We start from the raw sequence: 15,485 nt of genomic DNA, 5'->3' as shown, positions 1-15,485 counted from the left end.
CTTGTTATTTTACAAACTATCGGAGGTATTTTTATGTGGTGTGGTTTTCCTCAATTAATAATGGGCATAGCTGGACTGAAACCTTGTCACTTTACAAACAACCAGAAGTAATTCTATGAGTTGTGGTTTTCTTTCAATGAGAATAATAAACCAACTTGTATTCACACCTAACAACTAACTAATAATGATTAGATTTAATAAATAAATTATAATATAAAATAAAAAATAAAAAACGATCTTGGTTGTAAATCTCATCAACTTTAAACATTTTCATTAACTAAATGGTTTGGAATGAATTATCAGATGCCGATGCAAAGGAAACTTTAGGGATATATAGACCTGCCAATTAAAACATTTTCATTCATTAAATGGTTTAGGAATTGCAGATAATGAGAAGGAAACTCTATGTATATATAGTCCTTCCAATCTCATCAACTTTACACATTTTCATTAACTAATCGTTTGGGAATGAATTGCAGATAATGAGAAGGAAACTCTATGTATATATAGTCCTGCCAATCTCATCAACTTTAAACATTTTCATTAGCTAATGGTTTGGGAATGAAATATCAAATGCAGATGATGAGAAGCAAACTCCATGGATATATAGTCGAGAATGGAATTGCTGCGTAATTTTGAAACCATTTAAGCTTTTCTTTAGGGTTTGCGGATACGTTTGATTGGAACTCTATTTTGAAAAAAAAATTACTACTGGCAAAAAAGGTATGTTAAACGTATATTACTAGTATAAAATTGCATTTTCACCGGGAAACACCACAAACGATATCAGAATTTAGCTATTCTTCCACTGAAATGTTTGGCCAGGTATGCGGTTTTCCCAAAGCCTGGATGAATAGATAATAAATTTTGAAATTACCATGATGCATCATACAGTTTTAATCCTTCGTAACATATTATCTATATTGTGTTGTCTATTATTCATTTTTATTAAAATTATACTCGGTATAAGCATATTTAGCTTAGAGGGGAGGAGGGACTGATTGCAATTTTTTATAATAAATTATATTATATAAGTGAAACATTTTACCATATTGTAATATTAATAATTAATTGACTCATTTTAATGGGAGAGTGAAATTATTGATTTTTTATAATGTTTTTAATGAAAACCAGTCAAATATGTATATTTATTTATGTTTATTATTTTGTTATTTAGAAATTTTCATAAAATGAGAAATTATTTTACTTGTGATTTTAAAATGGTTGCACTATTTCAATACTAACTAATCTGTAGTGACTCTTCACCTAACTATAATCTTAAGTGCATTATGGTTTTGAATACCAACCAACTTGTACCAATTTGTAGAAAATGACTCTCCACCCAACCATAAGCTTAAGTGCACCACTGCTTTTTACAACTAACCACCATGGATCCCTCAATCAACTACCTATAACAATGAATCCCTCACACCTATACCAACGAATCCCTCATTCCCCAAAATTCTTATGGAAAAAGGGTGTTTCACATTCTCTATTAGAAAAATCTTGGTACACCTCATCCACATGCCATAATGCAATTTTTAATTTATCTTTTTCTATAAATTTATCTTTGCTTATTTTCACTCTTTAGTTTTTTTAACTAATTAATAGTTCTTTTATTTATTTAATATAATCTTCACTTTATTATTATTTTTTGTTTATTACTATCCCTCTTTTATTATTATTTATTGATTCCATTAAAGGAAGAATTATATGTCCATAGGATGACTAATAACTTAGTCTTTATGGTCGAATCGATGTTAGGCCTTGGAGTAAAATAGGTTCCCAATAAATGTCAATTATCAATGGTATAGTTTGTTACCAATTGGTACATGTTTAAGATAACAATTCTATAGATAAATGGATGAGCATGAACACTTTCTTGGTTCTAAGATGGAAATGACCTATATTGTTCTCACTTTAGAAAACAAGATTGATTGCAGTTGAAATTTTTGAAGAGAAATGGTGAGATTGTAGTAGGGGGGAGAGGGAGGTCCTAAATACAACAAAGAGTTCTTTGGAGTTTGGTCCAAGAGAAGTAGGTTACAATTCTTGTGCAAGCATTATGGTAGCAAAGAATATTGGTTATTGTAGTAGTGGAGATTGGATGATGGTAAACAAATAAAGGTAAAATATTGAGTGTGTGTTGAATAAAACAAATTCATGGCCATGTTGCAATGTGATCCAAACATTGTATTTGCAAGCAAGTCTATGATGTCATGTCATTTTGATTTCATATAGTAGTCCTTGAAGAGCTTGTACCTAGTGCCTCAATGGATGGAGTATGTATGTACCTACTTCTATGTATATAGCATGTAAAATGCGTATCACTGTAAGACCTAGAGAGGTATGCATACCCATTTTCCATGTGTGTACAATGATTTGGATAATTTTTCTAGTTTCTTTTAGTAACCTATGTTAGGTAGTTTTTTAAAGCTTGGAGGAGTGGGTTATATGTTGGTTAGATGCTCTTGGATTATACCATCTTATTGGTTGTAGAATCTAAGATGTGAAGTTGTAAATTCAGGGGGACTTCATCAAGAAATCGAATGAAACATGTATCCAAAGGACATCCTAGTAAACTATCAGTTGCAATAGTTAGGTACCAATGCATTTTGGTTTATGTTTTTTCTTTGATATGGATGTAAATAGTTTGATGATGTCTACATGATCAAGATATAAAGTGAAAGAACTAGGTTGGACCACAGGTAGACTTTGTTATTCAAGAGGTTGTTTAGTTTGTAGTGGAGCATGTGATATAATGAAGACGTGGATGAAGACCTCTAGGGAGGAAGATTCAAAGAAGTAGTATTTAAGGGGAATTTTTGGAGTATGTAACTCCTACTTGTCTTATGTGTGATCAAATTTGATTGTTAGGATTATTGGCCATGATTAGGTAGAGCTAGTTCTCTATGTAGAGAGTTTGTTTCCTAATTTATAGAATATTATTAGATCTAGTTGATTTAATATATATTATTGAACTAGGTAGCTAGCTTCCTACTTTGTCAATAGATCGTGTGTCTAAAATAGTTTGTCTATCTTGAGATAAAGTTTCTTATATTTATATTTTTAATATTACATTGTTTAAAATTAGAGTGCTAAGCATAATTTTGTGTGTGCAATAATGCCTACACTCCCACAATTCTAACAACAATATTGGACAATTTTTTTTTTTTAATTCCACTATGACCTCTACCATTCATAGTTGATGTTTTAACGAATGTTACCTACAACTAAAAAAAATTGGGTTAGTGGAAGTTTTAGTATAGACTTTGTTTTTTAATGCCCATATTGGTAACATGCACTAATGCATGTTTAATTGACGCATCGATGCATACATAAAACTAAACATGCTAGTTCTCATCTAATTATTACATACTATTTTCATCTTTTTACTTATATGACACAATAGTGCTTGTATAAATTGTATATGCAATATGGTCTTCTTGTTTTAAAATTGCGAGAGTTCATACACCTAAATAAATTAGTGGTGCATTTTGAGCTTTGTATAACACCTGTAAATGCATCAATGCCTATATTACCATGTCCACTTAAGGAACATGAAATTTCAAACATTGAGGTGTGATGTCAATATCGTTAATAATTTATATGCACCATTGCATATAGTATATTTAATGCATCAATGTATATTATAAACGTGCATTGTAATATTTTGAAATGATAAATGTAATCATACATTATGCTGTTTAGAGTAACAATGCTTTTTAATCATTTTTAACACTAGTTTGAAGATGTAATGAATAGGAACCAAATGCATATGACTCATAAGAATGTACCATGGTTGGATTTTGTGGCACACATTGTTTAGTGAGTTCAAAAGAATATAATGCACTAATATGTATATATTTTAATTATTCTTTTAACAAAATTTTAATTAAGAATCTCAAAATATTTTTACTATAACATTATTTATATATTTAATTATTGGGTCTTGATATAATGATTGCATTTATACATTATCCATTGGATTGCATGTCTATTATTTGTAATAATATAAATCATCCATACATTAATTTATCAACAATGCAACATTTTAAAACATTCGACAATGCAATCAAATAATAAACTCATTTTTATCATAAATGAATAAGGGACCCATCATTATACAAAATTAAATAAGATAAAGTTCCACAATAATCAAAATGTTATTGGAAACCAGGATAATAATGAGGGAATTGGGGGCGGGAAGGGTTGGATTAGTATTATATATTTTTTTAACAATTTATCCAATCAAACACATTCAATCAGAAAATTAATGCACCAATCACATAGAGCTTGAACACATTATATTTACATGGAAACCCATAAGCAATAAAACCACAAAAATTCTTTTGATTATAATGTAAATACAAGAACCAACTTCAATTTATGTTAGATTTTGTAGACACCAACCTGTTGGAGGCTCCAACCCCCTTTTCTTTGCAAGAAACCACTTGCTATAAGCACCAACTCCCACTAGTTTTCACACACCAACCTGATGGATTCACCAACCCTTTTCTCTTTACATACACCAATCTGAAGGAGACTCGAATCCCCTAATCTACAAGCATCGGCTTGCTTCAGCCACATAGATCCCTATTTCATTCATTTTCAAAACTCATATTTATGGCTCCACAATTATACATCACTCTTATAACAATATTTATTTTTAGAAAATAATTCAAATATGCATTATTTGTTTACATAATAGCTTCAGTTTTCAACCAATTTGATCTCTCAACCTCTACATAGCTCTATTTCAAACTTGGCACTCTAATATGTACCAAGTGGCACACAACATCTCTGCCACTTCTTCACTGCATTGTTCTTTGTTTTTCTTGATTTTAACAAATGTACATGTACATGTGTAGTGATCTCCTACTCATCGATTTATAGTTTTAGCTTTATTTCATTTATTACCATGGGTATCAATCCATCTCTTGTACCCATGGTATTTTAGCTTGGATTCATCACACATCATTCATTTTCCACTTTGTTATAGGATTCCTCTATTTATTTTTTACATCACAACTCTTTCTCGTTGATCTTCATGAACTGCAGAAAATTAGCCTATTCACAGTAGTTTCTTTATATAGAAAAAGATAGTAGTGCTTCTACCTATCCATTGAAACTCCCTCTCATTAATTTTCATGAGACTTTTACCTTTCAAATCATTTATTTCCTTTTATAGACATAATGCTAAAAAACATGACCAATTTCAACCTAACTCCATTTTGACCCACTTTAATAAATTCAGTGTCTGAAACACTAATCACAACTACCTTGAATTCTTAATACCTATCTCCTTGTGACCTATTTTGAGAAATATTGGTTTAAATTCCTCCATTGAGTCTTGGGCATCAGGGATGCCACTTCTCTCTTCATGCAGTTGTTGCTCGATGGTCGATGGTTGATGGCCCTAGTTCCCTAGTGCTTAAACCTTAATGCCCTATGACCAGGGCTATGACCATAGGCATAACCCCTATTAGGTTATTGGATAGTATTATGAACATCATATGATAGGTTGATGGCCTGATAGGCCCAATGGGACGTGTCGTTTTTGCTTCATCCCAATGGGAACTTCTCGATATCCTTCCAAGATTCTGATGGCCTAAAATCATGATAAGGGAACAACATCTTCAGCTAAACAAACAACATGGAAAACAATTTCCAAAACACTATCCTAGCATAAATCACAAGGCCCTTGGGTTTTCCATGTCAACCCATGGTGGAATAATCTTGATCTGCCACATGGTCCTCCTTCCACCTCAGCACAACCATGTGTCATACCTCATCACTTGCCATGTTATCGGCCATGTCATCATGCTACCACATGGATGAGTGGTCACCCAAAGTGCCAATTATTCCTACCATGTGTCATCACCTCACGCTCTTATGTTACCTAAAATTCCACTTGGTATCCATGTCATTTGCACCACTTTCCCTACCACTTGTATCATGTTTTCTAGTTGTCGAGATGTTAAAATGTTGGAAAAATTTTGAAACAGGGTTGATGGCCTAATGTCCAATGCGTCTATCAGCTTAATATGCTCGTAGCCCATGGGTCGTATCGTATTTGCCTCTTTATGACAATGGGTGATGACTGGGGGATTAACCTCCTGAGCAATTGGTCTTCTCAAATTCTCACCCTTTCGGCCTTTTCCTCCTTCTGTTACTTTGGTTTTATTGGCTTAATGTTCTCATAACCATCTCATCCCAATACACAACTATTATTGATGGTGGCAATCTTCATCAACTAATGTGGTAACTTTATTAACATGCATTTGAAGAGTGTCGAGGATGGGGATGGGGGGGTGTTGAATTTGGTTTCCAAAAACTACTAAGGGTCCCCTCTAATGCTTAAATTGTCACCACTCATCCTAGTGTTATCATTGCGACAAACACCCTCTAAAATTTTTCCTACGCCATGGATCTTGAATCCTCCTTGTGATCTTATCATCTATCATTCCAAGTTAATCATAGTCACTTCGTGATTGTTTGGTTCTTCTATAAGTTTTGTTGTGATATTATAGCCATCAAAGTCACTTTATTAGACATGCTTAGCTTTCAATGCATCTACAAGCACACCTCTTTCTTGCAAGCTTAGTAGTCGATGTTTACCTCTACAGAAAATCATTACGCATTCCTCGAGGATAGTTCCTATGCATGCTCTGGAAATAGTGATTGCACAATCCATAATGGTAGGTATTGCACAGCTCCTAAACATTGTGCAACCCTTGTTGATGATGCTTGCATAGATGACAAGGATTGTGCATTGTGCAATGCATGTTGACAATCAATGCACAACATTGTTTGACAGTATCTCTCACTCTTAATGGCAATTGTATCATCATTTCGGTGAGATTTCTTAATTATTGATTTTGCAGGCATTTCACTTTCACAAGTGTCATGTTCACTTTTGTGACTATCATTTTTTCTTGCATGTCTCTTTTTATTTTTCATCACTATGGCATGTGTCACTTTCACTTTCTTTAGCATTTGCAAGTGTCATTTTCACTTTTTCTTACTATCATGAGTGTCTCTTTAATTGTTTGTACTATTGCATCTGTTGCACATTAGCACCTTATTGGAGGCATCTCTAGTGCACTATTTTGCATTAGATAATCATATAAATCATAAGAATGTGTGCTAAACATATTCCCATAGCCTAGTGCAGTTTCTTGTTACGGTCAACAGTTGTGTCTTAGCTTGTATTATAAGTGTCGCAAAGCTACATTTCAACTATCACACTTAGAAATAAGTGTCGTTTTGCTATCATCTCAATGTATACATATGCATTTTTAATATTGTGCATTCTGTTGGCTTGTGTTCATGTTACGTGAGTGTGACATCACTACATTAGGACATGTTTTCATGTCTTATTCTTTCTTGTCTTATTGATCCCACAATTAGTCATTTTCGAAGCATTCACTATCTTTGCAACTTGTTAATTCCCTCCTGGAACTGCATATTGTGTAGTATTAAGTCACAATGAAGCATCCTTACTTCTTGGAATTTCACACTGCACAATCACTGCCTCCAAGGACTATGCATTGCATAATCATAGTGTTGAGTCTCTGCCTCTTACATCTAAAAATTGTGCAATCGTTCCTCTAAGTTAGCCTTCTACTACACATTGCACAATCTTAGTCAATATTCAGGCCTTGTTGCCTCCTTAACCTATGCAACTATGCAATCACTTGGCGTAGTCTTCCTTGAACTGTGCATTACAAATTATAGTGAAAAATTCTACCTCGCTGTGTCATTGTCTCCCTCAACTATGCAGTTTTTCTTCATAGTCACAAGACGTTCATCACTACCTTTCGGAACTATGCACTACACAATCCCTAAGCCTCCTCCTCAGTCTTGTACTTGTTTCTAACTCAATCATAGTGTCGTAGAAAGAACAAGATATACTAGGATATTTTAGGGTTGATTTTATCTTTTCATGAGTGAATTCCATTTACAGGTATATTTATCTTGACATGACAGGATGATTCTTAAGGAGGAAGACAAGGATAGGCTACAAGAGAACACTTGCAGAGAAGGAGCACCAAAGGGACCATAATGAAGAATTGAAAAGAGTCTTTAACCAAAACAAAGACATGGAAACTCTTGATAACTTAGAAGGTTTTGACACTCATCCAAACCCTTTAATGTAGGGCGAATGTGAAGTAGAAGAAAAGGTACATCATGAATAAGATACAAATATGGAATCTAGGAGAAAGGCTTGGCCTGAATACATCAAAATTAAGTTATATGTCATCAATTCCAAGTCATGGCTTGTCCAAGTGTCAACACAAAGTCATATGTGTCAATGTATTTTTCCTCATCATCTGTGGAATGTAATTATGTAATTTCAAAACAGAGGAAATGTAAAATGTGTGGAATCCTAAGGGTCCCACATGGAATGTGAAAAGTCACTAGAAAGCTCTAGAGTCATTAGAAGTTCAAAGGTCACATAGGAATTTGAAAAGTCATAATAGGAACTCAAGAGTCATGAGGGAGGTCAATAGTCACAAGGGAGGTGAAGATTCACCTCATTTGTTATAAATACACCCTCATAGCTCAAGAGGTTGGGGCTTGGGACTTTGGACTTTTCACCTTGGATTCTCTAGCTTGGCATACGAGAATATATTTCTTTGGAAGAGAAAGTGGTGACTTAGTGTTCCACTATTGGGACTAGTGTGGCAACATTGTACTTTTATATCTTGGCCCTTTCACTTAATATTTGAAGCTCTTAGAGCCATTCCACTTTCATGAATATGTCGTGAATGATTGTATGAATATTCTTTCATTGTTTGCGGTGTATTTTTATGTTAACACATACTAATGAAAATGATCTATTTAATTGGATTTAGTATGCATCTTCTTAAATGTGCATTGTTATTTTATTTCATCATCGTTTTTATCTTGTGAACTAATTTACACATTAATCAATGATTCTTTCATGCTCTTGTGTGTCTCTTTTAGGATAGTACTATTAATTTTCTTTTAGAGGCACACTCTCCATTTTTCCTTTCGTGAAAGTACCTTATATGCATTGCAATTGTATGCCTCATAGTGTCAACTTACTTGCTTGATCAAAATATTGCTTGTATAATCTCTTATGTTGATAATTGCATCTAGGGAAAATTCCTAAGGATTATGGAAATAAGCCATATTTATGGTTTGGGCTCCTACTCCAAAAAATGTGAGGTATAATTGGGACTTCACACCAGGGAGACCCCTTTGGTTGACAGATTTCCAACATCGTCAATATTTGGCACTAGAAGGAGGTCCAAATGACAAGTTGTGCCCTTTGATTCTTCTTAGAATCTCTTATCTTGAATGGATCATTCCCAAATCATACTCCCAAGTTGTTTTTCTAATAAATCCAATCTTAAGCTTTCGATACCCACAAACGTAATTTATGACTTGTCGCATTGAAGTTCAATGAAAAGGTTGAAACATCTATAGCCGATCATACATCTCAATTTCTTGAGTTTTGTGATTTTCATGGAGTAGATTGTGAATATGTTGCTTGTAAACTATTCACCCTCACTCTTGAAGGTAAATTTAAGTTATGGTGTCATGCCTTACCAATTTCTTCCATTCATTCATTTGATTAACTCTTCAATAATCTTAATCAAGCCATCGGAAGGTATGCATACCTTGATTTTTATAAAAGAATTAATCAACTTAGAATGAGGTCTGATGAATTAATAGAGGATTTTTCTAATAGATTTATTCACATTTTTTATGAGTTCCTTGAAGAAGATATGTACTGGCATTTCTTTAAATAAAAGTTTTAGTGCTTGGTTCAAATATCCTTGAAACTATCTAAATTTGAATCCTTGGTTAATAGTGCTCTCCCAAATTTTATTAATCATCAGACTTTAACCTCAGACGAGGAACCTACTATTCCTTTTGTCCCTTGTCCTCCTCCCTTTTCATTTCCTTACAAGGTTTTCTATGGTGCTATTGTTAAAGTTGAGAAATAGAAAAATTAGATGGATGCTTCATTCATCCCATCCTCATTTCATCTTCTTGGTCGATACTCTACACACAAAAAACTTAAGGTAAAGATTATTCCCTTGATTTATCAAGATCACAATGCACATAATCCTAGTCTATAATTTGTTTCATTTGAAAGCCTTGTTTCTTCACAAGATATGTTTCATCCTATATCATCTACATTTTGTGACCCTTTGTACCTTGATCCACCTCATCAATCTATTCCACTAGCTAGTTCTTCAGAGTCTCTTGATTTTAAATTTGTTGGTCCAAATGGTGATCAGATGAACAGTGGTCACATTCCATAGATAGAGGAACACGAGTGTAAATATTATTTTAACCTTTATTCTCTCTTTCAAAATTGTCCATGTCAAGATAATGTTCCTTCACTCTTGGTTGATTTAGAATCTAGTGATCACGACAATCAATCAAATGGAATCAAGATGCCTAATCAATCTAAAGCCATGAGAAACCATAATTTTGATGACAATGTCTCTATTGATATATATGGTGATGAATTCCTAGGCAAAGTGACCAATATTTTGATTTCTCAAGAATATCTTCTTATGGGAACTTCTTCTTCAACCTGCCATCCCTTGTGTCCTTTTACTTGTAATGAATTAACTCATGATGAAGATATTTTATGCTCTTCGAATTTACAATCTAATGAGAAGGATCTTGAATTGACACAAGATTATAAGGTTGCACATGATGAAGAAGAAAATAACAAATTCATTGAGCATCCATTCCTTTCTTTACAACCTCTAGCCTTGCTTAGGGATAATTCCTTAGTTCAAGTTACTCATGAAACTTCTCAAATTGCTTTGTCCTTAGACACACAATCAGAAGAGTCTTATGAATTAAGTAATTTTTTTATTGAAGTGGTAAAATATTATCAAACCAGTTTCGTAGATGGCTTCCATCTCAATAATAGTGTTCTTGTTGACTTAACTGATAGTAGTTATCCACATACAGTGCACAATTTGACTCAACTCTCAAATTGTAATTATCCAACATTTCAAGGTTATGGGACTTATCAAGGAGTTTAGAAACATCAACTATTCTTGATGGTTATGTCAAGTTATTGTAATACTGATGAGATCCCTGAACTATGTCAAATCTAGATTTTCTCACAAAATTATTTTCTCTGTATTGTTTCACTAGATGCAAGCTCATTCTTGATAAATTTTGGGTTTTTCTGAGACAGTTTTTCTAACTTTCAAGATTGGGTTTATGATTGGATAAAGGACTTTTTTAATGCATCTTCATATAAACCTCTTGCATTGAACTTAGGATTGGAATGTATATCTTTTGTGGATGCACAAAAATATGAAGTTGGTCATTTTGATTATACTGATAGAGATTATTATCGGCTGAAGGATTCACATAGGTCAAATTCTCCTGAAAATAATCAACTCTTGGTCATTCTAGTGAATATTATGATGTTAATCATTTTCTTTCTGGCATAAGATCTCCTCTTGAGTGTTGGTGAATGTTTGAGTTATTTGGTGAATCAAATTCCTTATCTTGATAGTTTAATGTCCCAATTTGATGTGGAGGTTGAATATGATTCGATACATGTTGATCTATTATGTTCTGATTTGTTTCCTATATTTTTTATACTAGAATTGATTCTTAATTCTTCTTATTTCCATGATGTTGGTTTATACTGTAGTCAAATACAAGGTGGTGACTTTTTGTATTCAACATGTAAGGAAAGTTATTATATTATTCAAAACATTTGTGAAGCTACTCAAATTGATCTATCTTTATGTTCAAACATTCAAGGATTTGATGTCTTAATCGACCCATCTGATCATAACATTGGCCTTAACACTTATTTTTCAATTCATAATTTTCCCATGAGTGTATCTGATGATAATTATTTTACATTTATTGATCCTATCAAGCCCATAAATTCCTATGATTCATCTTTTCATTTTTCATATACTTGTCAAATAGTTGAAGCAATTTATCTGTTGTTGATGGTTATCTCAGGCCTTCATGATATTGACAAGACTTTTGAACATGATCATATTCAATTTCCCTTACAAGATTCTCCCCTTAATTCCATGCCATTAATCAAAAATTAATTTTCTCAAGGATTTTATGGTTTTCAAGAGGATTGTTTGGATTTCATGATCAAATCTATGACTGGTTGGAAGCATTTTACTTACCAAGCCCTATTGCTAACAATAAGCTTTGATCTCTAATGATGTTTTCTAAGGATTATAACACAGAAAAAGGTACATTCATAAGAACCGTTCAACGTTTTTATGACTATTGTTCTAATAGAAAAGGTAAGATTTCATATTGGTCAGATTTAGTTGTTATGGCACATTTTTCTGCCTGTAGGGCATGCCTTCAATCTCTCATGCAAGGTATTCAAGTTTTTTTCTTTAATTTTTCACACTACTTTATGTTGTTCTTAATCACTCATATATTTCTATTTGTAGGTCAGGATAAACTTTGGTGGCTACATTGGAAATCTCACTACACTTAACCTTGAACTTCTATCGGTTAGATTAGGAGTAGGTCTAGTTGCATTTTAGTTTCATTTTGCATTGCATGAACCTTGTATTTTACTCTGCATCCTGTTTTTTCATTTTCTTTGTCTCTTGTTTCCTGTCTTGCACGTCGTTTTTCTTTTAAGTCTTGTAGTTACTTTATTATTTTTCGTTCTCCTTTCTTGTTTCGTTATGTCTTTTCTTTTTCATTGTGTTCAATAAAACCATGCATGGAAACTATTCTTGCCTGGCTCAAGAGAACAATGTGACAAAGCTTGAAAAGGGAAATTGTGATGATGAGTAACTCTTGGATAATTTATCTTCCTCTTCTTTGTTTGGGCCTACACATATTTTAAGCTCAATGACGTCTGAATGGAAAATATGATCCATTCGAACAAAAATCCATAATCATAACCATGATGTCGATATCTATTGTAGGATCTTCATTCCTTGACTTGGTATGGTTATTCAGTGGCATTTTTATTGTCATTCTAATCAAGTGGAGAGGGAAAAGGAGAAAACTAAGAGCGATCATATTAATTTCAAAGGTATATATAATAGCCTCTAAAAGAATAAACTCTCTTTCTCTCAACAAGTCAGGATTCCTCTTCCACCTTGGTGATATAAAACATTGTTAAAATTCAAATGAGAATAATGAAATAAAATAAGGGGTGAAAGAAGATAAAGGCTTCATGTGCAAAGAGGTGAAGCAAGCAATGTCATTGGGGTACCAAACAGGGTTTCTAGCAATGAAGCAATGTGTGTGTTCCTGCGGTGACTCCATTGAGGTACTGAACAGACCTGCTAGTAGTGGGGTAACACTAGAGATGAAAATAAAACTTTGATCATCTTAAACTCACAAATATATACTATCCTTCTCTTAGATCGAAGCAATTGAGATATGGAAGCCCGTGTGAATGTGTTTAGCCAAGAAAGGGGATAGAATAGATTATACCTATAACTGGGATAAATGCAGAATCTGAGGTAATCCACATAGTGAATCAATACTTCCTGAAAGACTAATAATTTTTTCTCAAAGGTATACCTAAGTAGAGAATCTGAAATTCTTCCAGTGTGTCTCCTAATGTTGTTGTTATGACAAAAACACTCCAAAAATTTTCCTACACCATGGATTTTAGAGCCTTCTTTTCATCCTATGATCAGCCATTCTAGGTTAAGAATAATCACTTCGTGATTGGTTAATGCTTCTATAAGTTTTCTTCTGATATTTTAACCATCGAAGTCATTTGCTTACACATGCTTATCTTTTGATGCATTCGCAAGTGCACCTCTTTCTTACAAGTTTAGAATTCATTGTTTACCTCTATAGACAAGCATTATGCAGTCCTTGATGACAGTGCCTTTGTAGGCTCTAGAAATAGTGATTACACAATCCTTAATGGTAGGTGTTGCATAGCTCCTAAAACTTGTGCTTCCCTTGCTAAAAATGCTTGCACAGATGAAAAGGATAGTGCACTATGAAATCCATGTCGACAATTAGTGTGCAACATTGTTTGGAAGCCTCTCTCACTCTTAGTGTCAATTGTATCATCATTCCAATGAGTTTTCTCAATTGTATATTTTGTGCACCTTTCGCTTTCACAAGTGTAATTTTCACTTCCGTGAATATTTTTTTTCCTTGCATGTCTCTTTTTATTTTTCATCACTTTGGCATGTGTCACTTTCACTTTCTTTAGCTTTTACAATTGTCGTTTTCACTTTTTCTTACTCTCACAAGTGTCACTTTTAATTGTTTGTATTCTTGCATGTGTTGCACCATAGGAACTTACTATGGGTAGCTCTAGTGCACCCCTCTACATTAGTTGATCATATATATAATAAGAATATGTGCTAGACACATTCCCATATCCTAACGCACTTTCTAGTTGTAGTCGACAATTGTGTCGTAACTTGTCTTCTAAGTGTCACAAAGCTATGTTTCAACTATAACACATATAAATAAGTGTCACTTTGTTGTTGTTTCAAGGTATGCATATGGATTTTGAGTACTATGCATTCTCTTGGCTTGTGTTCATGTTATCTAAGTGTGAGATCATTGTTTTAGGACCTGTTTACATGCCTTGTTTTCTTTTGTCTAACTGATCCCATACATCATCATTTTTCAGAGCATTCACTAACTTTGCAACTTGCTAACTCTCCCCTGGAACTGCTTATTAAATAGTCTTAATTCATATTAGGTTATCCTTTCCTCTTGGAACTACACACTTTGTAGTCAGTACCTCCAAGGACTATGCATTGTGCGGTCACAGTACTCACTCGCTACCTCTTGCATATGAAAATTATGTAATCCTCCCTCCCATTAAACCTTCCAGTATACACTATTTAGTCTCAATCAATATTTATGCCTTACTGCCTCCTTGACCTACAAAATTACACAATCACTTGGCTTAGTCTTTCCTAAATTGTACATTATGCAATCATAGTGAGCAAGGCGACCTCACTGCATCATTGTCTTCGTCAACTAAGGAATTTTTTCTTCCAACATCTCAACCTTTGTGCATTACATAGTCACAGTCATCAGACCCTATGGAGTAGGTAAATCTTATCTATAGATAGAGGTGATCTCTCTAGCCATGGAGTGGGTCTAGTTGCAAACAGAACAACCTAATGAAAACTTCCTTAAACTAGAATCGAATATTAGAACCCTACTCCACTTGATGATGACCTCACTCCTTCGCTCTAGCTTCCTTTGAGTTTTTTTCCTTCAAATACCTGAAACAAATACACAAGAGACAATAACAAATGTAATAGCATACAATCGCATTCAATTTACTTAAAAAGTCAAGGAATCTTAAGCCAATAAATGTAATATGACACTCAATTTAAGAAATCAATCATTAGTTGTATTGATATAAAGCTCAGAAAGAGATACAACTAAAGCCTTGATGTTGCAGGTCTCCTCCGACGTATCTGGGTTCCAACACCACTTCTAGCATCTCATTATTAGCCTCAAAAATGGAA

This window comes from Pinus tabuliformis, chromosome 8 (genome assembly GCF_031772625.1).
Source record: "Pinus tabuliformis cultivar Carrire ecotype Pingquan chromosome 8, CPIR1, whole genome shotgun sequence".
In the NCBI taxonomy this organism is placed as follows: Eukaryota; Viridiplantae; Streptophyta; class Pinopsida; order Pinales; family Pinaceae; genus Pinus; species Pinus tabuliformis.
This window is presented reverse-complemented; position numbering follows the sequence as displayed.